Source organism: Callorhinus ursinus, unplaced genomic scaffold (genome assembly GCF_003265705.2).
Source record: "Callorhinus ursinus isolate GAN/ISIS: 27379988/994484 unplaced genomic scaffold, GSC_fseal_2.0 scaffold48, whole genome shotgun sequence".
NCBI classification, from domain to species: Eukaryota; Metazoa; Chordata; class Mammalia; order Carnivora; family Otariidae; genus Callorhinus; species Callorhinus ursinus.
This window is the reverse complement of record NW_027397110.1, coordinates 5,813,190-5,837,783: the sequence shown is the minus strand read 5'-3', so window position 1 is coordinate 5,837,783 and position 24,594 is coordinate 5,813,190. Positions and strand designations below refer to the sequence as shown.

General features: G+C 46.4%; 1 protein-coding gene across 5 annotated transcripts in view; it reads right to left on the bottom strand.

Annotated features, from left to right (window-relative positions):
• The window catches only part of PACSIN2 (protein kinase C and casein kinase substrate in neurons 2), a 133,297-nt gene that overhangs the window by 103,302 nt on the left and 5,401 nt on the right, over positions 1-24,594 (bottom strand). The window contains exon 1 of one of the 5 annotated variants that reach the window (XM_073882676.1): positions 19,551-19,666. The exons of the other annotated variants lie outside the window; for them this stretch is intronic. The gene's annotated coding sequence lies outside the window, so the exon portion shown is untranslated. Of the gene's footprint in view, positions 1-19,550; positions 19,667-24,594 lie in introns of those variants that run through there. 5 annotated transcript variants of the gene reach the window in all.

The following is a 24,594-nucleotide window of genomic DNA, read 5'->3' as shown; positions in this document are numbered from 1 at the left end:
CTATATGAAAAGATGCTCATCCTCATCAGTAACCAGGGAGAGGTAAATTAAGGCCAGAATGAAAGGAACATTTGACAGCTCCTAGATGGGTACAATTAATAAGCATGACAATAGGGGCCCCTGGGTGGTTCAGTCCATTAAGCATCTGACTCTTGATTTAGGCTCAGGTCATGATCTCAGGGTCCTGTGCTGAGCACGGGAGTCCGCTTGGGATTCTTTCTCCCTCTTCCTCTGTCCCTCCCCATGAGCATGCTCTCTCGCTCTCAAATGAATGTTAAATAAAAATAAAAAATAATTTTTAAAAAAAAGTGTGACAATAGTCAGTTTGGGAGAGGATGTTTATCCATGTGATTAATTTTACGTGTCAATTTAATTGGGTCACAAAGTGCCCAGGTATTTGATCAAACACTACTCCGGGTGTTTCTGCAAGGGCGTTTTTGAGTAAGATTAACATTTTATCTTATTTAATTTTTTTACTGGGGGGGGGGAAGAGAGAGAAAGAGCAGGGGGAGAAGCAGAGGGAGAGGGACAAGCAGACTCCCCGCTGAGCACAGAGCCCAAGACAGGGCTCAATCTCATGATCCTGAGAGAGTTGGACACAACCAACTGAGCCACCCAGATGCCCCAAGATTAGCATTTTAATCAGTAGATTGCCTTCCACAATGTAGGAGGGCCACAATCTAATCAGCTGAAGATAGGAACAGAATAAAACAAAAAACAAAAAAACCCTCCCCCAATAAGAGGGAATCCTCTACCTGCCAGCCTTTGGAGGGTCCTGGAGCTGTACCACAGTCTCTGCTAGGTCTTGGGCCTGCTGGCCCAGACTATAGATTTGGGCTTGTCAGTCTGCATAGCCACGTGAGCCAATTCCTTCTCTTTCTAGAGATACGCACATTCTATTGGTTCTGTTTCTCTGGAGAATCCTGACTAACACAATGCACACAATGGAATACTATTCAGCAGTAAAAATGACTATGCAGATTACTTATGATTCCTTTTTACAAAGCTCATAAACAAGAAGTGAATATGTTATTTATACATATATAACTTAAAAAAAATTTAAGATTTTTTTTTTATTCGGGGTGGCTGGGTGGCTCAGTCATTAAGCGTCTGCCTTCGGCTCAGGTCATGATCCCAGGGTCCTAGGATCGAGGCCCGCATGGGGTTCCCTGCTCAGCGGGGAGCCTGCTTCTTCCTCTCCCACTCTCCCTGCTTGTGTTCCCTCTTTCACTGTGTCTCTGTCAAATAAATAAATAAAATCTTTTAAAAAAAAAAAAAGAAAAAAGATTTTTTTTCATTCATTTGACACACAGAGAGAGAAAGAGTGTGCACTAGCGGGGCAGTGGCAGGCAGAGGGAGAGGGAGAAGGAGGCTTCCTGCTGAGCAGGGAGGCCGTTGTGGGGCTCGATCCCAGGACCCTGGGATCATGACCCAAGCTGAAGGCAGACACTTAACCAACTGAGCCACCCAGGGGCCCCTTTAATTTTTTTGTTTGTTTTGGTTTGTTTTTAAGATTTGAAAGAGAGAGGGAGAAAATGCAAGCAGGGGGAGGGGCAGAGGAAGACAGAATCCTCAAGAAGACTCCGCACTGGGCGCCTGGGTGGCTCAGTTGGTTAAGCGACTGCCTTCGGCTCAGGTCATGATCCTGGAGTCCCGGGATCGAGTCCCACATCGGGCTCCCTGCTCAGCAGGGAGTCTGCTTCTCCCTCTGACCCTCTTCCTTCTCATGCTCTCTATCTCTCATTCTCTCTCTCTCTCAAATAAATAAATAAAATCTTTAAAAAAAAAAAAAGAAGACTCCGCACTGAGCGCAGAGCCCACCACGAGGCTCAATCCCAGGACCCTGAGATCATGACCTGAGCCAAAATCAAGAGCTGAATGCTTAACCAACGAGCCACCCAGGCGCCTCACTATTCTTTTTTTAAAAAAGCAAGGTAGGGGCGCCTGGGTGGCTCAGTTGGTTAAGCGACTGCCTTCGGCTCAGGTCATGATCCTGGAGTCCTGGGATCGAGTCCCGCATCGGGCTCCCTGCTCAGCAGGGAGTCTGCTTCTCCCTCTGACTCTCTTCCCTCTCGTGCTCTCTATCTCTCATTCTCTCTCTCTCAAATAAATAAATAAAATCTTTTAAAAAAATAAATAAATAAATAAAATAAAATAAAAAAGCAAGGTAATGAGGGAATGATAAAATATCCCGGAACACCTTTACCCACTGGCAGGAAATGCCTCCTAGGAGCTTTCCTGTGGTGCAGGATGGTTAAATTCCCAAGCTGGGAGGCTGGCTTCAAGGTCTTTATTATTATGCTTCAAAACTTACACATCCATCACCTGTTGTTTTAAATTTTTTTTTTAAAGATTTTATTTATTTATTTGAGAGAGAGAATGAGAGACAGAGAGCATGAGAGGGAGGAGAGTCAGAGGGAGAAGCAGACTCCCTGCTGAGCAGGGACTCGATCCCGGGACTCCAGGATCATGACCTGAGCCGAAGGCAGTTGCCCAACCAACTGAGCCACCCAAGCGCCCCATCACCTGTTGCTTTACATGAACTTTAAATTGTCTAATAACACATTTCAAAACTAGAGGTAGACCAGACAAGTGCCATAAGACAGACACAGGAGAGAAACACAGGTGTCCAACAAATATCAGGCCAAAGCCAAATGCTGAGACCCCAAACCCCCCAACCCCTAAAGGCCTTCCCGGCCAGTCTAGGAGCTGCACTCTGACCTGAAGCCCTCCAGAGTTCAGAGCATTCAGGCCTTCTCCCCCCCACCCCCCACCCCATTTCAAGAACACTGGTCCACTTATGTGGCATGTGGAAGAAGGGAGAGGTTGGAAATGATGGCTGGGCTGATTCCTCACAGAAAGAGGAACAGAACCATGGGTACCTGCCAGGCTACCCATGCCTGCAGCTGGCCCTCAGCACTCTAGATGCCACACCTGGTTCCCAGTACTTGCCCTACTACTGCTCCCTGGGCCCTGGGGAGCTGGCTTGTTACAGTAACAATCCTCTTCCTCGCCCAACCCCAGGAATTCGTTCCTGGTTCCTGCAGGGTGAGGCCAGGAGCCACACCTGGTGGGGAAAGGCCCGTAGGAAGTCCTCAGGGACAGGTGGGCACAAGCTCCAGACAGAAGAGAGGGGCAGGATCAGCTCAGACTGGGCAGACACTGCCAAAGCCACTCCTCTGGCCCCTTCGCCATGAGCCTGTCACAACCACAGGATCATCTGGGGGTTCACAGATGTGGAGGAACAGTGATGCGTGCACGCCTCCCTGTCAAGCTGGAGCTTAATGGAATGACGACTTAACGTGCTTGCTGTTGGGTTCCGGAAAATACTTCCGTATTTATGTAGATTCCTTCTATGACCATCTTACTTAGATTTTTATTAGGATTAGCTGCTGGTTTTTATTATATGCCTTTTAAACATCTGCTGATATAGTCAACATAGGTTTTCTTTTTAATGTTATGTACTGAATTATTAAGCCTAACTTTAAATGAGCACTTATACTATGCACCAAGCCCTACTCTAATCACTTTGCATATATTATCCCACGTTCAGTCCTTACATCAAACCTCTATGATGGTACTATTCTTGTCCTGCTAATTTTACAGATGACACTGAAGTTCAGGACATTTAAATAATTCAGCCAAAGTCAGAGAGTGAGCAGACATCAGGACTGGAACACGCCATGCTTTTTTTTTTTTTTTAATGTTTTTATTTATTCATGAGAGTCAGAGAGAGAGGCAAAGGCAGAGGAGAAACAGGCTCCCCGCCTAGCAGGGAGCCCGATGCGGAACTCAATCCCAGGACCCTGGGATCATGATCTGAGCTGAAGGCAGACGCTTAACCATCTGAGCCACCCAGGCGCCCCTGGAACATGCCATACTCTTAAGCCCCGAGTCAGAGTTTTCTCCAGCTGACATACCTCCTGTTAGGATATCCCTGTACTTTGGAACAAACCTTACTTGGTCGTGGAGAGTAAATCTTTTTTTTTTAATTCAAGTATAACATACACTATTAAATCAGTTTCAGGTGCACAATACAATGATTTAACAATTCTATACATTTCTCAGTGCTCATCACAATAAGTGTACCACACATCCCCTTTATTTCACTATCCCCCTGCCCAGCTCCCCTCTGTAATCTTTTAATACACCACTATATTCAAATAACTGTTCTATTTAGAAATAAATTTAGAAATATACTTAGAAATGTTGCACGTAAATATAAATATACATGTGTGCGCGCGCACACACACACACGCAGGAAACTGGTCTATAGTCTTCTCTAGACCATTAAAGGAACAGGAAATCTAACCACTATAAAGAGACAGACATATATGACTACATAAAAAATCTTTAAACTTTATAAGAAAAGACATCTAAACAAAATAAAAACAAATTATAGAAACAATAGCCAGAGGGACATATTTGCAATACATACAACAAAGGATTTATAGCCCAATATACAAGAGCTCCTAAAAACTGTAAAGAAAATCCAATAAAAGAAAAAAAATGGAAAATATAGATAAAGAACTCCCAGAAGAAATACAAATGGCTAATAAATATGTGTAATGTTGCTCAGCCTCACCAGTACTCAGGAAAATATAACAATGGGATACTATTTTCACCCATCAGATTAGCAAAACACAATGTCTAGTGCCACTGGGAATGCCCAGCAAAGGCACACAACTCACACACTGTTGGTGTAATTATATCCTACAAAAAAGCTGAAGCAATTCAATCTGGCCTAACTACCAAACATCACTGACAGGTGGAGACATCCAGAGAGCAGTACTCACTCATTCAACAATAAACACCTACAACACACAGCGCACTCTGTTAGATATTTGTTCTCAGAGTAAACTAAGGGAAGTGAGAAGAGCCAGTTGCTGAGTGGTGCCTACAGTATGTTCTCACTTTTATTAAAACATGCACTGATGCCTGTGAGAGCCTAGAGAAAGTTGTGAAAGGCTCTGCTGCACCAGATCAGTGCTGGTTTATCTCAACAGTGTTGGGACTGGAAGTTTACTACCATCTCCATATGTTTACATCTTCTTGTTGCACTTGGCATGAACATAGAGTAACAAAGGCATAACCGGTAACTTTGAGAAATCTAATAAAGAATATTACAACAGCTTTCGTTGACACACAACAAAAGAAGGGCATAAGGTCCGCATCAGGTTGGTGGCAGAGCCAAGAGTCCACCTTCTATCAGGCTGATGACTGCAAAGCTGGGCTCTCTGCATCCAGATGACTCTGTTTCTCCTCACTTGAATTCACCCACCCACAAAGGGGGCAATCAAGAAGCCTTCACCTCTCCTACCAACAGTAAGTTTTGTGAGGCAGTCTGGAAACATGTCTTGAACTCCTACATATTACAGTATTTCTTGAGTTCCTATGGATGATGTGCTATACTTTTTAGCCTATAGAAGTTCGGGTGAACTCATGTGAGACACACACGAAAGTGTCTTTGCATCCTGGCGCTTGGTTAATGTATTATCCCATTTCACGGGGCACCCCACAATGCATTTCCAAACAGGCAGCTCCTTGCCCAGCACCCACGTCTCCTTCTGGCAACAGCATTCCAACTGAGCTTTGGGAAATCCCTCTGCCCCTTGGAGACAATCAACCCTCCCCCTGGCTCCTTTTCCGTCTGTGAGGTTAGCTTAGGACCACTGAACCAACCGTGACTGGTATACATTGTTTCCTGACTGAAAGGAACAGGGTACCTCTTGACCAATTCCCCAAAGCACAGCACAGAGGTGTTACAAAGTTTTGTCACTTAGGAGAAACAGCCTGTGCCCCTTTACAAAGGTTTGAGACACAGAAACTTCAAAACTACTTTAGATTTTCTGACCACTTCCCAAGACCCAATGATAGTTACATCTGTTTAAATCTCTATTTAGAGAAAAATATTCAACTAAATACAGAAAGAAATGATTAGCCCAGGTCAAATACCTACTTCTCCATGAAATCTCTGATCCCTTCCTGCTGAGAGTACACCTTTCTCAGAATGCATCTGCCACTTTTTTTTTTTTTTTTTTTTGGGACAAAGAGAGAGAGCGCGCACAAGCAGGCAGAGAGGCAGCAGAGGGAGAGGGAGAAGCAGGCTCTCCACTGGGCAGGGAGCCCGATGCAGGGCTCGATCCCAGGACCCTGGGATCATGACTTGGGCCGAAGGCAGACGCTTAACCGACTGAGCCACCCAGGTGCCCCTGCATCTGCCACTTTTTAACTTGTGTTTAAGTCACTGAAATACAGACATGGACCCCACTAGGCTAGAAGCTTCCTGGGAGCAGAATCCCTATCTAATTTACTAAAGGACCCCCTTGGCATATCAACTGCACCTGGCAAAGAGACCCATATGCTGCCCAATGTGCTAAACAAGTGTTTGTCCCTGTGAAAATTATTAACGAGATAGCTCACTAAAATGGAGCTGGGAAGTTTTGGCAGGGGGACTTCCCAAGCCCTACCTCTCAGAGATGGACTTGACCTTGCACAGATTTGACCTTGTACGAATACTACTCTACTACTCCAGTGGGAGGAAGAGATGCTTTCCTTATCCCTCAGTCAAGGGCTCAGCCAATGAAAAACCACCATACTTCCAACTCCCACGTTACTTCAGTGGACTTCTAGTTTGTAACAACCTTCCCAGTTTACCCCTTTCTCCTTAAAAAAAAGCTTACCTTTCCTTCATTCCTGGACTTGCCTATGATTTTGCCAAAGCTCGTTTGTCCCGAATTGCAACTCTCTTATTCCTGAATAAACCCATCTTTTGTTGGTAAAATAACTGGGAGTTTTTAATCTTTAAAGTTAACATCCCAAACCTATTTATGCCAATTATACCTATAAATAAATATGTGTAAAAATAAGTATTTATATATGGATATACATATATAGTCATGAGTACATGTATGCACACACACTTAACTATATAAACCCGTGAAATAACTGCACAGTTGTTTCCATGAAAATTAGAAACCCTAAATAAATTACAGGTGTGGGTGAGACAGGTAACACAAGTATAAAGGACTGGGTGAAAATTTGTAAAAATCTAGAATTTAGCAACTCGAGTTGCTTCACCCATCGTATTCGTTCTCAATCCTCTTCAAGCAAAACCTGAATACGAAGACAACAGATTATGGGTGTGGTCTATGCAAGAAAACAAGGGATAATTCTGATCCACAGATTCAAAGTAAAAGAAAAGGTCAGTAAAAGATTGGCACATGAGATACACTGTTTTTTTTAGTTAAAAATAAAACGCCTACATTATGTATTGTTTTGTATGATTCCTGCTTTATCCAGCCTCTTCAGTTAGCTGACTGGTGGCCTGTCCCAGTCTCATGACACAAATGCCAAGTGACCACTGGTCAGGTGTCATGTCAAATACTAGGGACAGTGCTGCCTCACGGGAAATAAACTAGAAGACTCGGCTGGAGGAGGCATGCACAGCCTGTGGGGCACAGCACTTAGCAAAGCATTAAAAACATTCTTCCTGCCACCAATGAAAACAGAACAGCTATGTAATTTGTTTAAAAAGACCAGGACAAATTAATAAAAGTACCTAATTCAGAACAATTTCCAATCTGAAAGAAAAGCCCCAGGCTTCCCTGAAGGTACTGTAATGTCAATGTTTGCCTAAGAAAACTCTGCTCCCAACTTGCGCGAGGCCATCTCCCCAAACTGAATCTGGGGATGCAGGGAGAACTCACCCGCCAGGGACAAAAGCAAGATGGCTGACCCGGGACAGCTGGGTAGCTCCACCCGATGCAAAGATGGCTCCAAGTGGAAAAACCACTCCCTTTACTCAGTGCTTCAGGGCATCCGGGAATAAGGAGCAAAGTTAACGAGAAGGAAATGGAAATTAAATGTCTCTTATCTCACCTGTGCCAAGAGGTTGCAAAAATGTGGCCTAATTTGACTGTTACAACCTGGGGAAAGGCTGAACACCTCTCCGTTACAGAGACACAGGTCTTCTCCCCTTGGCACATCAACAATGCCACCAAGTTAATGATGATGAGAGTGTGAAGCCAAGTGGTTATGACGGCCTACTCCAAAAGAGGCAACAGCTTGCCCAAAAAAAGCAGGGGGGGGGGCTGTAGTTGGAAAACAGAAGTGGGGCCAATACTTCATTTTCCTTATTCTAAATCAAATCCTAAAAATGGATATATGTTGGTTTGTTAAAGTAATCAAAAATCAGGAAAGCCGGCTACTTCCTATAAATAATGAAATCAGGAAGTGCGTGGGAACAACATGACCAGAGAGAAGCCCTCTCCTCTTTCAGCAGCACACCTCTCAGAACAGGAGGCTCACCCCCAGAGCTACTTCTATGGGCTCCACACTCCACCCATTAGGGCCTGAAGATGGGTGCATTTGGAGGCTCCACGGTGCTAACTCTTGGTCTCCTCTCCCAACCCTGACCACATCCAGACCCAGTTCTGGGGCTCATCAGGGTCCCCCTTTACTAACCAGCACCCCCAACCAGGCACACCATCCACCAGCCCTCAGCCAACCCCTCAGAAGGGTCCACCTGGTTTTGAAACACTCGCAAACATAAACAAATGAGCACAATGAAACACACACACACCCCGACACCCCTGCCATTTAGCTTCAGCTGATTTTAACCTGTGTCTGCCTCTGCACCACATCATATTCTGGAGGAAGAGTCAAATTGGGGGGAAAAAAAAACAAAACCCTTGTAATCTGGGAAGTGCCACCACCCTACCCCCACCCTAGATTCACTGAGCAAACCCAGATTCCCGCCCCAGGCTCCACAGCCCTATCTCCACTTGAAGCAATTCCACCCCCACCCTCACCCCTACCCCCATCCCCACCATGCCCCACCTCGCCACAGGAACGCAGGACTGACCTGTCCACTAAGGGTACATAGAGAGCTGCTGACTGCCTGTCTCCAAGACTGCAAGACCAGCGCAAAGGACACATCGAGGTCATCTTGACTGAGCCTTGGGGTCTGGCTCACTGCAAATGTCCAGAGCCAGGAGGTTGGGGCTGTCATTTCAAAATCAATGATTATCTTGCTCTGTAATCTTGATCAAGCCACCCCAAGCCAATTTCCCTTTTCCCAGAATTAATACAGAAAAATAAGTATCTGACAAAAGAGAGACATGAAAAGAAGACCAGGAGCTCCACCGGGAGATTTAGAAGAAGGAAATAATAGCTAGCAAAAGAGAACTTGCCCAATGGAAAAGGAAAAGCGATCCAAACTAAGCAAAACGATGCCGCTGTTGTAAGCCACAAAGCTCAGCCACAGAAGTGGTCAGCAAGCCTGGCAGACATCCCAGCTATTTAGGAAAAAGCAGTGGCCACCTAGCTGAAATATCCACAAGTATAAATCAAGGGCAGCATCAATGCAGCTCAACGAACTGGAAAAGAGCGACCTTGGCACCCAGTCCCCCTTTCTGCCGTGCTACCCCGCAAGGCCACTCGCTCCCACTCCCATGGCATCTCAGATCCTGCACCTCAACTGCCCATTCACACCACACGTTCATGAAGGCCCCATGGCTGGGGAGTGTCGGCAAGTCTACCCCTGCCTCAGCCCCCACAGACCAGGTCAGAGCCATGTACTTCACAGCATCAGATGAACACAGGACACGTATCACCACTGACACCCCAATGTGGAACTATGTGTGAGCAGAGGCCACGTGCCCATATCCCCAGCTATCCTCACTACAGACCCAGAGGGGTCTATGCCAAGGAGCTCAAGAGTGTGGCACATCTACCAAGCCCCCAGCATAGGTGAAAGACCAAGACAGACTGGCTTTCAATCCCGGCTCTGCGCTTCACTAGCTACAGGACCACGAACCCATACCTTTTCCTCTCTGGAGCTCTGTTTCTTTTATATGTAAAAAGGAGGTAACAGTATTGGCCTTGAAGCACTAAGTGAGAGTTGAATGGAATGCAGGTGAAGTACCTGCCACGTGGTAGGTGCTGCACCACGACTACTACTGGTATCATAGGGGCGGGCTAGCTCTCCACAGAGAAAGATGCTATCTCAAGCCCCTAGACAATACCCCTAAATACAGCCAGCTTTCCCCTCACGGACCTCCCTGGCCACCCACCATATGGTTCAAGACCACCTACTCTGAGTTCAGGAACAACAGATAACCACCCCCCCGCCCCCGGTGCCATGTTCAGAAGTCAGGCACGTTGGGGCGCCTGGGTGGCTCAGTCGTTAAGCGACTGCCTTCGGCTCAGGTCATGATCCCAGGGTCCTGGAATCGAGCCCCGCATCGGGCTCCCTGCTCAGCAGGAAGCCTGCTTCTCCCTCTCCCACTCTCCCCAGCTTGTGTTCCCTCTCTTGCTTTGTCTCTCCCTGTCAAATAAATAAATAAAATCTTAAAAAAAAAAAAAAAAGTCAGGCACGTGCCAAGAACAGGAGTGGACTACAGCCAAATAAAACTTGAACTCATTTTCATAAAGATATAACCTAACCTTCTAGTTCCCTTACCTCCGTCCACTGCCCACCCCCAAAATAAAAAAGTAGACAAATGAGTTTGAGGAATCCTGCCTCCTAGTAACTCAAGGGGAAAATACATTCTGCAATGAACTGAAAACTTAATTCAAAGGTTCCTATCTCACCAACCCCTACGAGTCCAGCCTCAGGGCCCACTGGCCAGAAGTCTAACTGCTCCTAGGATGGCAGCAGTTCAGGAGTAAACTCACGTAGTCGTGGCATGTGGACTACACCGAAATGCAGCAAAACATTTCTAAATAGCTCTCTGTACTAACACAGTTAATGTTTCTCATCAAACTTCCTTCTCTTTCAAAAAGAGACACCACACTACACTTAATTCATGTTGGCTCCACAGCTCCAAAGAAACATTTTCAAAAATTCAAATTATTTATTGAGCTTGCCATAAAAATCATGCCATTACACACATTTGGAAAAAAAATGCACAAATTTAAATCCATGATCTAAAAGACAGTCAAAGAGGGGCGCCTGGGTGGCTCAGTTGGTTAAGCAACTGCCTTCGGCTCAGGTCATGATCCCGGGGTCCTGGGATCGAGCCCCTCATCGGGCTCCCTGCTCCGCGGGAAGCCTGCTTCTCCCTCTCCCACTCCCCCTGCTTGTGTTCCCTCTCTCTCTGTCTCTCTCTATTAAATAAATAAAATCTTAAAAAAAAAAAAAAAAGACAGTCAAAGAAATAGTATGTTTAATGCAACAGAAAACTTATTCTGGGGGCGACTGATAGCTCAGTCGGTAAGGGTCTGCCTTCGGCTCATGGGATCGAGTCCCACGTCTAGCTCCCTGCTCAGCGGGAAGCCTGCTTCTCCCTCTCCCACTCTCCCTGCTTGTGTTCCCTCTCTCACTGTGTCTCTCTCTGTCAAATAAAAAAATAAAATATTTTTTAAAAATTAAAAAAAAACTTATTCTCAAAGAGGAAAAAAAAAATCTATGTAAGCCTGCCTCAGGATTTAAAGGAATCACTGAGTGATGCTTTCTAAATATACCTAATTTCTGCAGTCGGTCCATGTAACTTCCCCCATTAAAGGCAACCCTGAAAACTGAGGGTCCACATATTACTCACGCCACACTCGTTCATCCCACAAATGTCTACCTGGCGATTACATGCCAGCACAGACCAAAGAACTGTGGATTCCAATATAAAAGGCAGAGCCTGCCTCCACCTCACCGAGCTCCTGGCCCAGCAGACCAGCCGGCAGTCAGTCAGTCAATCATACCATATATGAGATGCACTGGGACAGGTAAGGGCCTTGTACTCTGCAGGACCAGGATTGGGATGGGGGGCTGTAAAAGTAGTGAGTGCTGAGTTTTGAAGGATGAGTAGGAGTTCAGCAGGCAAAGACGGAAGAAAGGGCATTTGCAGCAGAGGTAACAGGATCTGTGGAAAGGGAGAAACACACGAAATTCAGTGTGGCAAGGGATAGGCTGAAAGGGCCAGCAGGGGCCAGATCACAAGCTTGGACTTTATTGTGATGGCAACAGGGAGCCACTAAAAGAATTTTAATCTGGCCAAACAGCAGCCCAACTGCTCCCACTGCTGATAGGTAATGAAGACTCAGAAGAACAACATAAATCACCCTTCCTATTTTGGTTGAAAAGAGTTAATGAAAAATGTTAAACCAAATCCCTCCTCCAACATTCAGTAACGTACTGATAAGCATGGCCCAAAGACCTCTTACATCTGGTCACCTGCTCTGTGCCTCTTTCCTCATCTGTAAAATGGGCCGTAGCCCCCCAGAGGGCTGTTGTAAGGATTACATGGGTAATGCACACAAAGGACCCAGAGCCCAAGATTTCGCTCCATTGCTCTTGGGTGCTGGTGATGGCATAAGCAGTGCTAGTACCAGTAGCTCCAGAAGTACCAGCAGTACACAAGATAGCCGCACACAGGTCAAAATGCAGACAAAGAAGACTTTCTGGCCGCTTGTGAAGCTGCTGCATATCAGTACAAAGGAGAAGGCTGCTCGGACCCCTTTGGGACTGAATGGAAAAGAAAAAAGAGCACCCCAGCCCTTGCACACACAGTCATAAAGCTGGGCCGAGAGGGCCCTCAGTCTGAGGCAGCTCACATCGTTGCCAGCCCACGCAGATGGTGAATGGCCCCATTCGCCTTCCCACATCTCTAGGCTGGGCCCCACCTCATCCACCCAGGCACAGAGGCTTTACTGTCCCCTCATCATTTTATAGCCGGCAGGCCTCCACAATCACCTCTACACATGAGACACTGCCCGGAACCTACCCACCAGGAAGTCCTTCAAGGCTCTGTGCCCAGGGCTCTGGAAAACCCAGAACAGAGGAGGAGACCACAGGAGACCCCACCCCCCACCCCCCCCACCCCCCGCAGCACACTTCTCCCAGTCCCTCTCACACCCAACCCCCCGTGAGAGGGCTCTGCTGTCAAGGGGCTTAAGTCACAAGTGAAATGAAGAAAAAGCAAGGCTGTGAGAGGGTGAGAAGAACTATAAACAGTCACAAAAGGGAGGAGATCTGTGTGCCTAGAACCACAATTCCCAGACCTCTGGATTTCACTAACTAAAAATTTTCCCCAAAAATTTGGGGGACTTTTCAAAAAATAGTGCTGAAACAACTGGATATCTATTCACATGTGAAAATATAAACCATACACAAAAAATAACTCTAGGTGGATCACAGAACAAAATTAAACCCTGAAACTATAAAACTACAGAAAATATAAGAAAATATGTGTGACCCTGGATTAGGCAAAGATGTTAACTATGACACCAACCAAAAAGATACAAACCGTAGAACAGACTTCATCAAATTGTTTCAACTTCTGCTCTTCAAAAGACACTGTTAAGAGAATGAAAAGACAAGCTACACACAGGGAGAAAACATTTTCAAATCACATATTTGATAAAGGACTTGTATCCAGAATAAAGAAATCTAAAAAGTAATAAAATAAGCAAACCAACTTTTTAAATGGGCAAATGATCTGAAGAGCTACTTCACCAAGGAAGGTATACAAACACCAAACAAGCACATGAAAAGATGGTCAATATCATTAGTCATTAGGGAAGTGCAAATTAAAACCACAATGAGACACCACTACAGACCTACCAGAATGGCAACAATTAAAGACAGACCATAGCAAGTGTTGGTGAGGACACTCAAGAACTGGAACTCCCACACACTGCTGGTGCGAGTCTGACATGGTATAGCACTTTAGAAACACAAAACAGCTTGGCATTGTCTTAAAAAGTTAAGTTAAACATTACCATACCATCCAGCCATTCCACTCTAGTATTTACCCAAGAGAAATGAAAGCTTATGGATATACAAAGACTTGTACACAAATGTTCACTGAAACTCTACTTGTAATAGACCCAAATCACGAACAGCCCTAATGTCCATCAGCAGGTGAATGAGTGAACAAACTGTGGCAAAACCACACACTAGATTAAAAAAGAATGAAATACTGATAGATGCCACAACATGGGTGAATCTCAAAATAATTTTGCTGAAAGAAACCAGACTTAGGGCGCCTGGGTGGCTCAGATGGTTAAGCGTCTGCCTTCGGCTCGGGTCATGATCCCGGGGTCCTGGGATCGAGTCCCGCATCAGGCTCCCTGCTCCTTGGGAGCCTGCTTCTCCCTCTGCTTCTCTCTCTCTCTCTCTCTCTCTCTCTCTCTCTCTCTCTGTCTCTCATGAATAAATAAATTTAAAAAAAAATCTTTAAAAAAAAAAAAAAAGAAACCAGACTTAAGCAAGTACATATTGTAGGATTCCATTTCTGTAAAATTCTAGGAAATACAAACTAGTGTACAAGGACGGAAAGCAGACCAGCAGGCGCCCAGGAGTGGCAAGGGGCAGGCAGAAAGGACTAAAATAGCTCAGAAAAACTTTTGGGGGTGATGGATAGGTTCATCATCTTGATCGTGGTGATGGTTTAACGGGTGTATTCATATGTCAAAATTTATGATATTGTAAACTTTAAACACATGCAACTTATTGCTTTTTAATTATACTCAATAAAACTATTTAGATTTGGGAGGAGTAGGGATACCTGGCTGGGTCAGTGGGTAGAGAATGCGACTCTTGATCTCCGGGTCATGAGTTCAAGCCCCATGTTGGATGTGGAACCTACTTAAAATTTAAAAAATTAAAATTTGGGAGAATAACATAAACTGCTTACTTTTGATTTTGTCAAGTAAGAATACTCTTTAAAAACTACCAGTTCTTTTCACCAACATGAAAAGGACATTTTAAAACTGTAAGACAGAATGGCCACAATTTTATACTAAAAGGGAGGCCTTCCCAAGAAAAGGTAATTGCTAATCTTAACATATAAAAACAACACAGTCCTTCTTTTTCTCACGTTGGTGACAACACCATTTCAGACCAGCTTTTGTGACCCACTGGGCTAGGGATACTAAAGGCTGCACAATTCTCAGACAGTTCCCTGGCTCATCTCCATCTCCAACCTGGCAACTGCTCCTGGAGGGAAATCACCCCAGCTCCAGCAGCACTGGGGAAGATCATGTGTACGGTGGGACACTGCAACCGTGGCAGTGACCCAAGACAATGTGTCCTCCGCTCCTGGAGGACAAGAAGACACAAGAAGCATGTGCCCCAAAACGTTCCTAGAGTGCTGCCGAAGAAGTGAAATGCCTTGTTTCTAGAAGAGCTATTTACCCCAAAGCCAGAGTATCTGTGTTTTGCTGCAAGGAAAACTGTTCACTGGGGAATCTTCCAGGCTAAAGTCCATTGAGCTAAAGTGGAAATATAAGAGCTCTAAAAAAGACCACGATATCGACTGGAATCTTCTGCTATTGTACCAGAATGTTAACAAAATCCAAAAGATCTCAATTAGCCAAACCCTAGAAGACTTTAGATAAAATGGGAGCAGTACAAGTGATCCTCACCATGTGTGGCTGGTTTAGTGGTAAGAAGAGCTGAGAACGGGACAACACCTCCCCAAACCCCAGCTATCAAATAGGGAGGGACCCCTCCAAGCTCTGCAGGGTGCCATGAGCAGCAAAGATGGCAAGGCCAAACACACTCAATAAGTAAGCATGGACTCTGTTACTTCAAGAAACCAAATATACAATGAATCCAGAGCAGTGCCCTGTACCACAAGATCCCCACATGGGATCATGGGAACACTCTAGCCTGCACACCCAAGCTCCTTCCACGCATATACTACCATGTGGTCACCCCTCAGGTTTAAGTGTGGGTACACGGAGGCACAATCCTCCTTCAGGTGGACCCAGCCAGGGAAGAGGCCTACACAGTTCTTACAAGTGGGCTAGGGGGAATTCCAGGGTCTCTGTCTCCACACAAGGTCTGGGAGGGGAGGCACAGGTTCCAGGTAGGCACAACCCTCGGCCTTTCAGATTCCTCACCCTGTAGGGAGAATCACATTGGAAGTGGGCCCCAGGGAGGAGTCCCATGTGCCCAGTCTAGGACAAGGTTTGTGGGTCCACTGCAGCCCCTGAGCATCTGCCCCCCACCCCCAGCCACAGCCTCCCAGCCAGGATAAGAAGCCATACAGCTGCTTCCCCCAGACTCAAAAATCCTACATATTCTCTCTTCAACCACCCCGCCCACTCCCGCCACTTCCCCAACCACCATCTTATTGGACTTCAAATCTAAACTCCTCCAACTCTGCCTCACCCCTTTAGACTGGAAACTTTTCAGAATGCCTCCCCGACTCCCTCAGGACTTGACTTCCAACAGTCGTCCCTTGGGCACACAGACAAAGGGATGACTTCCCTCTCCCAGACTCGGGGCTGCTCCAGACCCAACTAACCAGGAAGAATAACTGGACACTGCAATGTTGAGTTAGCACGAAGCGGAACCCCATCCGACCGTTCCTCCACAATGTGAGTTGGCTGCAGAGAAACTTAACCCTGGCATGTAGTCGTGTTTCAAAATAACTCTAAAGGTGCAGTTCTGTGTTTGGCATGAAGTTGTGGCAAGCCTGAGAAGGAAGCAGAGCTATGAAGTTATTAAATGTAAATATTTAAAGACCTAGCAGCTGTTGATGCCAAGAGGATGGCAGCTTGCAAACTTCCAGTCAGAATAATGATTCTGTTATGTCAGGGGCTGAGGCAAGACCACAGATGCCTTTCCATTCCGCCCAGTACAGAGGATACAAACTTTACAAGCAACCTACTCTGTCCATTGGGCAGTGCCTTAAAAGTTAAAATAAGAAAACAACTGTCTGATGTGGAAAAAACCAGTGTGCACATAAATCGCCTTTTTTTTTTACGATTTTATTTATTCATTTGAGACAGAGATACGGAGAGCAAGCGCGCATGCGCATGAGCAGGAAGAGAGGCAGAGGGGGAGAGAGAGGCAGACTCCCGGCTGAGCCGGGAGCCCCGACTCAGGGCTCCATCCCAGGACCCTGAGATCATGACCTGAGCCAAAGGCAGACACTTAACCATCTGAGCCACCCAGGCACCACAAATCTCCTCCTCCATAAGTCAAATACTAAATAATGTGCATTTCAAATGCCACTCACAAGGCAACTGTTTGGGACCAAGGATGAGAGATTATGCAATTTTGCTAACAGTAAATACATATATATTTGGTAACTTCAAGTGTCTACACTGTCTACCATGTAGGGGCCTGAAAGCAGGCTCCACTCATGTTTCCATCCTTGAGCAAGGCAATTTAATGTGACAGTCAGGCAAAGATTACATTTCTGACTGCTAAGGGAACCAATCAGAAAAGGGAGGTGTCCAGGACAAAATGGGCACACTTAATTTTCTGTTGGCATTTCTGATGATGCCCTCAGGGCTAGCTTGCTGAATTCCACAACCCCAAGCTGCTCACTGATGGAACACACACACACCCCCAGCCTACCTATGACGCCTGCCCCGTAACTGAAGCCCAGCTTCCCACCTGCAAAACAAAGCTGTCATAAGGATAAATGTAATCATGCACTGAAAAGTAGGGCACCTGCCACCAAATAAGCCTCCATAAATATTAAATTTTTAAACATCATGAGGATAATGATGAAGTAAAAAAACCAGTTCAGGTGGGGCAACAACCTGCACCCTATTGAACCCTGAATAAAGTTTATGTCAAAGACTGCTAAGGAATCATGCCTCAAGGTCAGTTACCAAAGAGCCTGTCCTGAAATTAAGTAGCCCCATGCCATGCCATGCACCCCATCAGGGCAGCTGAGCAGACATTTCTCGGGAAATAGAACAGGAAGTGTGGAAAAGACAAAGGGAAGCGAAGAGCGTGTGCCTCTGAGGCTTGGTAGTAACCATTCAGCTTGGCTAAGAAGTTACAACGATGCCCGAGCCTTCCAGCCCCTGCCAGAGCCTTCACCACACACAAAACCAAAGGCTCAGCCAGTTGCTAGGCAACAGCCAAACTAGGCACACTTTCGCATCTGTGGAAACCAGGGCAAAGTACAATTTCCATACTTGTGATACAAACCCACAGAAGGCCAAGCACAGAGCAAAGCAGGAGTCTAAAATGTGGGTTTACTGACAGAATAAACACGAGTGGGGAGGGGCAGCAGGAATCGAGGCAGCACCAAGCCCAGCCAAGGAGGTTAGGCTAGCCATGCAGTGCCCGCAGCAAAAACCCACTTGTGTCTGAGAGGCAACACTCTGTGTTGTTTGTGATCATTTCCTCTTATTTCTACCTTAGCGTGTAGTAAGGTCTTTTGTTTTGTTGTGGACGTCAGCCTTTCTTAGCTAGGATAAGAGGAACCAAGAAAAGAGTTTTTGTCCCCCAGGGGCCAGAGAACTAAAGGGAAGCAAGCCCTGGCCACCCGGAGATGGGGGAGATGGGAGGATGTGATGGAGGCACAGCGGGAGTCCAAGGGGGACTGGAGGGCGAGAGCTCAGGCCCTGAGGCCTAGCACTCCTCCCCACCTGAGCCCCTCCTCATCCCTCATGTTTTCTTTTGCAGACCCTGGAAAAGGAGCCACCAGGAAAACAGGATTCTGCTCAATCTGAGGGTGGATACAAAAGGGACAGTGGACGATGAAAAAGCCAGCCAGCCAGCCAGCCCATGGTGAAGGCAAGCTGTGAAGGGCAGGGAAGGACACAGCAACTTCCCAACAGAAAAACAAACACAAAAACAAGGAGAGTAAGCACATCAACATTATAAACCTCCCAGAACATTCTCTGAGATGTTGGTCTCTACCAATTAACGGAGCCAGGAACATCTGTGAGAGCGGCATCTAGAAGCTACACAAGGTAAAATCTGCAGGATCACTTGATCCCCAGGCTGTCCTGCTGTACCAATGACCCTGGCAGCAACAATCTGGCAGAGTCCTTCCCAATATGCACACTGTAAATGAGGAAAAGAAAAGAACAAGTTCGAAGAGATGCTGTGGTTCCGAGTATCAGGACCACTGGGCTGATGAAGGAAGGCAACCACATTTACAACCTTGAGAATGCAGAACACTAGCTCGGGTGATTATAAATACAGTATAAAGACTTTTTCAAAGACTGTTTCTTGCTTATGAAAGGAAAGCATCTAAGTCAAGTAAAATGATATCCAGAAACCTAGAAAGGAAATGTGACTCATTTGAGAAAACCTCACGAAAGTGTCTTATCTCACAGATACTTGGAAGTCCCAGAGGCCAAGGCATCTTAAAGAGAAAGAATCCCCTCAATACTTTCACCCATAAAGATCAGAAAAATAAACCCACAAAGAACAGAGGCGGCATTCAAAATACTCTAAGATGCTCATATCCTTTAATCCAGGATTTCTATTTCTGATAACTTATTCCCAGGAACTAATCACACAAATGAAAAAAGGAAAATAAAACTGTAAACTACAAATTCATCTACAATAGCAAAAAAAGTTGGAAATTACCTAAAAGAGCCAGCAGTAGGGAAATGGTTTAATCTCATTACATCCACAGGATTATGCAATCATTAAAAGTCTTGTTAAAGAAACAGTAAAAACCCAGAAAATATCTTATAAAATATTTAAGTGGATCTGACTAATACAATCCTAACAGAGAAACATTAGTGAAAAAGAAGCAGGCACGTGTGGTCAATGTGGGCTTCAGAGCCACTGTTCTATTGACAACCTGAACGACCTTGGACTAGGCACACGATCTCACTACCTTCAAGTGTCCTTGCATTCAAACTAGGAACCTCAGAGGTAGACAGAGGCAATGCGATGCTCCTCTTGCCTCTTCTGAAGCCTGGGACAAAGTAGGCAGCTAGTAGGTGGCAGCTACTCCTTCTAAGGTACATTAAAAAACCTCAGGCCTGTGGAAGGTAAAACAAAAAAGAGTTCTTTATTCAGAAAATTCTATTTTCTATGTTGCACCTTCAATATTTAAAAGAACAAAAAATAAAAAAAATAAATAAAAGAACTAAAAGACAAGAATGAGAGGAAAAAGCCTTCTGACAATTATCACAAGCATAAAAACCACCATCTGCTCTAATTTACCTCAACAACTGATCTTCATTTGATATCACAAAGTCAACAAAATGTGAAGATCTTTCACAATTTTACATAGTGCAAAATGAATGCTCTACAGAAACACCATTTCTTCTCTTTCAACTCGCTGCTTCTGAACAGCCTATGACACCTTTCAAAATACAGCCAGTGGAGGGGCGCCTGGGTGGCTCAGTCGGTTAGGCGGCTGCCTTCGGCTCAGGTCATGATCCCAGGGTCCTGGGATCGAGCCCCATGTCGGGCTCCCTGCTTGGCAGGGAGCCTGCTTCTCCCTTTCCCTCTGCCTGCTTCTCTGCCTACTTGTTCTCTCTCTGTATCTCTCTGCCAAATAAATAAATAAAATCTTTAAAAAAATAACAATAATAATACAGCCAGTGGAAGGGGAGGAAAGGGCACACCTAAGCCAGGAGCTCTGGAATCCCCAGGCATGCTGCCCTCCGCTCTCCCAGTCAGGAACAGGACAGGGGCAGCAGATGGACAGGTAGACAGCAGCCGCACAGACGACTGACGGGTGGGTGACGGCCACCATCCTAATCACACACCTTGCAGCGGGGCTGTGGAGAAGCCTCTCCCTTTTCTGCCCCTGCCCTCCTGCCGTGTAAATTGCTACAAACTCAGGTTATCCGAACCAAGTTAGTGGCGGGCGCAGATCCCATCTTAAAACAAGAGACCACATAACTTGCCTCTTTTCTGTTTCTGAGAGGTGGGGAGGGAAGGTTATGAGGGCGAATGACTCAGAATCCACTTATTCAAGGCAGCAGGATAAATGGCAAGAGTGGGGCTTCAAGGGCGCCTGGATGGCTCAGCTGGTAGAGTGTGCATCGCTTGATCTCAGGGTCATGAGTTCAAGCCCCAGGTTGGGCATAGAGCTCATTAAAAAAAAAGAAAAAAGAATGTGGCTACAGAGTCAAGTGGAAGGCCAGCTCTGATGATGACCCTGTGAGGGTCACTTCATCTCTCAGAGCTCTGACTTACTCATGTGGAAAATGGAGTTAACGCTATCTTGTTACAAGAATGAAATGAGTAGGAATGTAAAGCTTCTTATATGATCCCTCAGAAACCCCAGAACCCAGGGTCCCGTCCCAGACGGTGACCCCCACCCCTGACCAACCCCCGCTGTCGCGGTCCTCCTCACTGGAACCTGCCCAGACCCCTTAGCTGATGATGCATTTGCTGGTACAGACATCACAATTGCTTCCTTAATTAAAACACTGTCATGTCCAAGCTAAACAGCACCCAGGCAGGCCAGCCTCCATCATCCAGCAACCAGTCAGCTACAAAACCCACTAACAGCGGCCTTGGAGGTCCGTGCAGGGGGCACAGCCTGCTCTGTGGTTCCTCCGAAGACCACAACTCACAGACTTGGCACGCTCAGTTGGCGACAACATAATTGGGTACAATGGAACACAAACATAATTTAAAATATGAAAATGTTCACAAAGTATGGTTTGGGCATCACTTATAAATTTCATTCAGTTGAACAGGAAACTTCAAAACACTAGGCTATTCTGTATGTTAAAGGCTGCCTGCAGGCGCCAGCAGAGGCCCCACTGAGCCCAAATTAGGGTGGAAGCCAGTGTGGGGTCCTGACCAGCTCGCCTCAGGCAAAACCACCAACCCTCCAGTCCTCCCTCTTCTCCTCTGAACAAGAAAGAGGGAAGCCAACCAACACGGCTGCTTTGGAAACAAAATGCAAGCCATGGGAAAGTTCTGGTAAACTGCAAGTGCCTACACAACCAAGCTGTTTTTATATATATTTATTTTCATTCTAAAATCAAGTTATTACTGGGCACCTGGGTGGCTCAGTTGGTTAAGCGACTGCCTTCGGCTCAGGTCATGATCCTGGAGTCCCGGGATCGAGTCCCGCGTCGGACTCCCTGCTCAGCAGGGAGTCTGCTTCTCCTCTGACCCTCCCCCCTCTCATGTGCTCTCTCTTTCTCTCTCTCCCATTCTCTTTCAAATAAATAAATAAATCTTTAAAAAAAATAAAATAAAATCAAGTTATTACTTAAATACTAATTCTAAAAGTAAAAGGGTAATAGTGCAGTCTCGGAAACAAGGAGAAACTTTCCATAATTCTGCAACCTTAACTACCATTGCTGTCTATGTTTAAATATTTTACACAGATGATATACCTGACAACTTGCTTTCTCAAGTCCTGATATTTTTCGTCACCTCAGCACGAGCCATCATCACCCTCACACATGCGCCTCCAGTCACAGCATCAGCCTGTCATCCTAGGCTCAGGATTTCTATAACCTAGAACATTTAACTCAGCCCCAGAATCGCCAACGCAGAAGGAGCAAGGCTTCGACGAGGCTGGGTTGCCCTCACAACCCAGAGACGATAGGACCACCCTCAGGCCCTCAACCCAACAGGAAGGGCAGAGCGGACAGAAGCAGAGAGGTGGTGGGAAGACAGGAGCCAGGCCTGGCAAGTGCCAGGATGGGAGGGAGGGCATTCCATGCAGAGCCAGAGGCCTCGCCCACATCAACATCATCCCTACAACCCCAAGTCACCAAGGAAAGGTCCAAATAGACTAAATACATTTAGGCTGGAGAAAAGAACACACTGTAGGAGGATTTTCAATAGAACTGGATAACATAACATCAAATTAAGCACTTTAATGGTAGATTTTGCTTAATTAGCAAATTCACTTCAGTAGACATTGTACTTTGAGCAATCGCAAAGTTACTGAGCCAGCACCATGGACCTGGCACAGGTGTTGACCTCTCAGGGTCCAATACCCCACGCTGCCCTCCCTCAGTTGTCTGAGGAGGAGGAGGCTGTCAGCATCCCAGTTCTGAAGATGTTGAAGCATGTGGCTAAGGAAGGCCACCCAGTTACCTTGTGATAGAGCTGAACCCGGGGCTGTGTGACTCTGAATCCATGTTACCTCCTACACCTCACTGCAATAGGGCCTTTCTTCTGGCAGTGAAAGTTACCTCCTGACTGCATGGATCTGTGACCAAAAGCCATACGGAAAAGGCAGCAGAACCAACAAAATACACAAATGCAGACAAAGAAATGGAGGCAAGACTGCTGCCAATCCCGCTCTGGAAGCCTCTCTCACTGGAGAGTACAGCCACTGCTTCCTGGAAACTTTGATGGCAATCTTTGAGCCTCCAGTGACACCGGTGACCTTTGTTAAAATGAGCTACTTGGGGGCGCCTGGGTGGCGCAGTTGTTAAGCAGAGCCTTCTGTTCAGGTCATGATCCCAAGGTCCTGGGATGGAGCCCCAAGGTCCTGGGTTGGAGCCCTACATCGGGCTCCCTGCTCGGCGGGAGGCCTACTTCTCCCTCTCCCATTGCCCCTGCTTGTGTTCCCTCTCTCGCTGTCAAATAAATAAATAAAATATTAAAAATAAGTATTTTTATATAGGATATAGACAGACATAGACCTATCCCATATATATAATAAAACGAGCTATACCTGGATCACCCCTCCCTGTCTGCATCCCTGACTTCTCAACTGACATTTCCTTTCTGTGCAGAGCTTCAACCTACTGTGTCTACTGCCCTGAAACAGCTCCCTGTTGAACTCCATCCTCCAGGAGGAGGTCCAAACCCGAGCCTGGCATGCAAGGCAGGTTACCCAACCTGAAGCCTGCCCACCCAGCCTTCCCTCCCTCCACCTTAAGGGGCTCCTCTCACACCAAGCCACTCACACACCCACATTGCTCACAGCTCTGGACCTCTGCCAGGGATTCTTCTTCCAAGCATGGCCAGCTGGAGAACACCTGTGGATCTGGTGAAACCACTCCAAAAACACCTCCCTGAAGGTCAGCTCTCTGCAGTGTCCTGAAGGCAGTCAGACCCTCCCACCTCTGTCCCCTCTATTTTGTACACACTCCTACCTGCTACTGTCACAATGAAATGTGATGGCTTCCAGGTCCGCCGCCTTACTTGAGTTGCCTCTCCAGAGTGCAAGAGTCACCTTAATCTTGGGATTCCAGAGCTGTGGGAAGAGCCAGGTGCACTGCACACATAGCAGCCAGGATGCCCCCTCCCCCACTTCGGCCAACCTTGCCCACTTCCCCAAACACTCTCAGCCCCAGGAGTGAAATTAAAATAAAAAGCAGGCACTTTGACATGGCAGCCTAATGGCGTTCACAAGTGACAGCCCTGCCTCTTTATCAATATTTATTTTTTTAAGATTTTATTTATTTATTTGACAGAGAGAGACACAGCGAGAGAGGGAACACAAGCAGGGGGAGTGGGAGAGGGAGAAGCAGGCTTCCCGTCGAGCAGGGAGCCCGATGCGGGGCTCGATCCCAGGACCCTGGGATCATGACCTGAGCCGAAGGCAGACGCCTAACGACTAAGCCACCCAGGTACCCCTCTATCAATATTTAAATCACAGACAGGAGGCCACTGGAAGAGAAGGGCCAACCTATGGATGCAAGTTTCCTGGCCAGAGTAAGGACTGTAAATACCAGCAGAGCTAATGAAAGAGGCGTTATGGCAGGTCACGTGTTTAACTCGACACCATCCCTGCAAAGGTGGTAGGCAGCCTGGTGCTTACCCTTCGTCATGGGCCTTGCCCTCCAACAGCATCATTTCCTGACCAGGCTTCTACTTTTGGTGACTTCCAAATGCTCAGATTCACTTCTGCCTTCAGCCTCCACCAATCCCTCTCTCTGGGGAGCAATGCATTTAATGAAGATGACACATGGCATCAGGCTTTCTGTTCAATGTCAGGG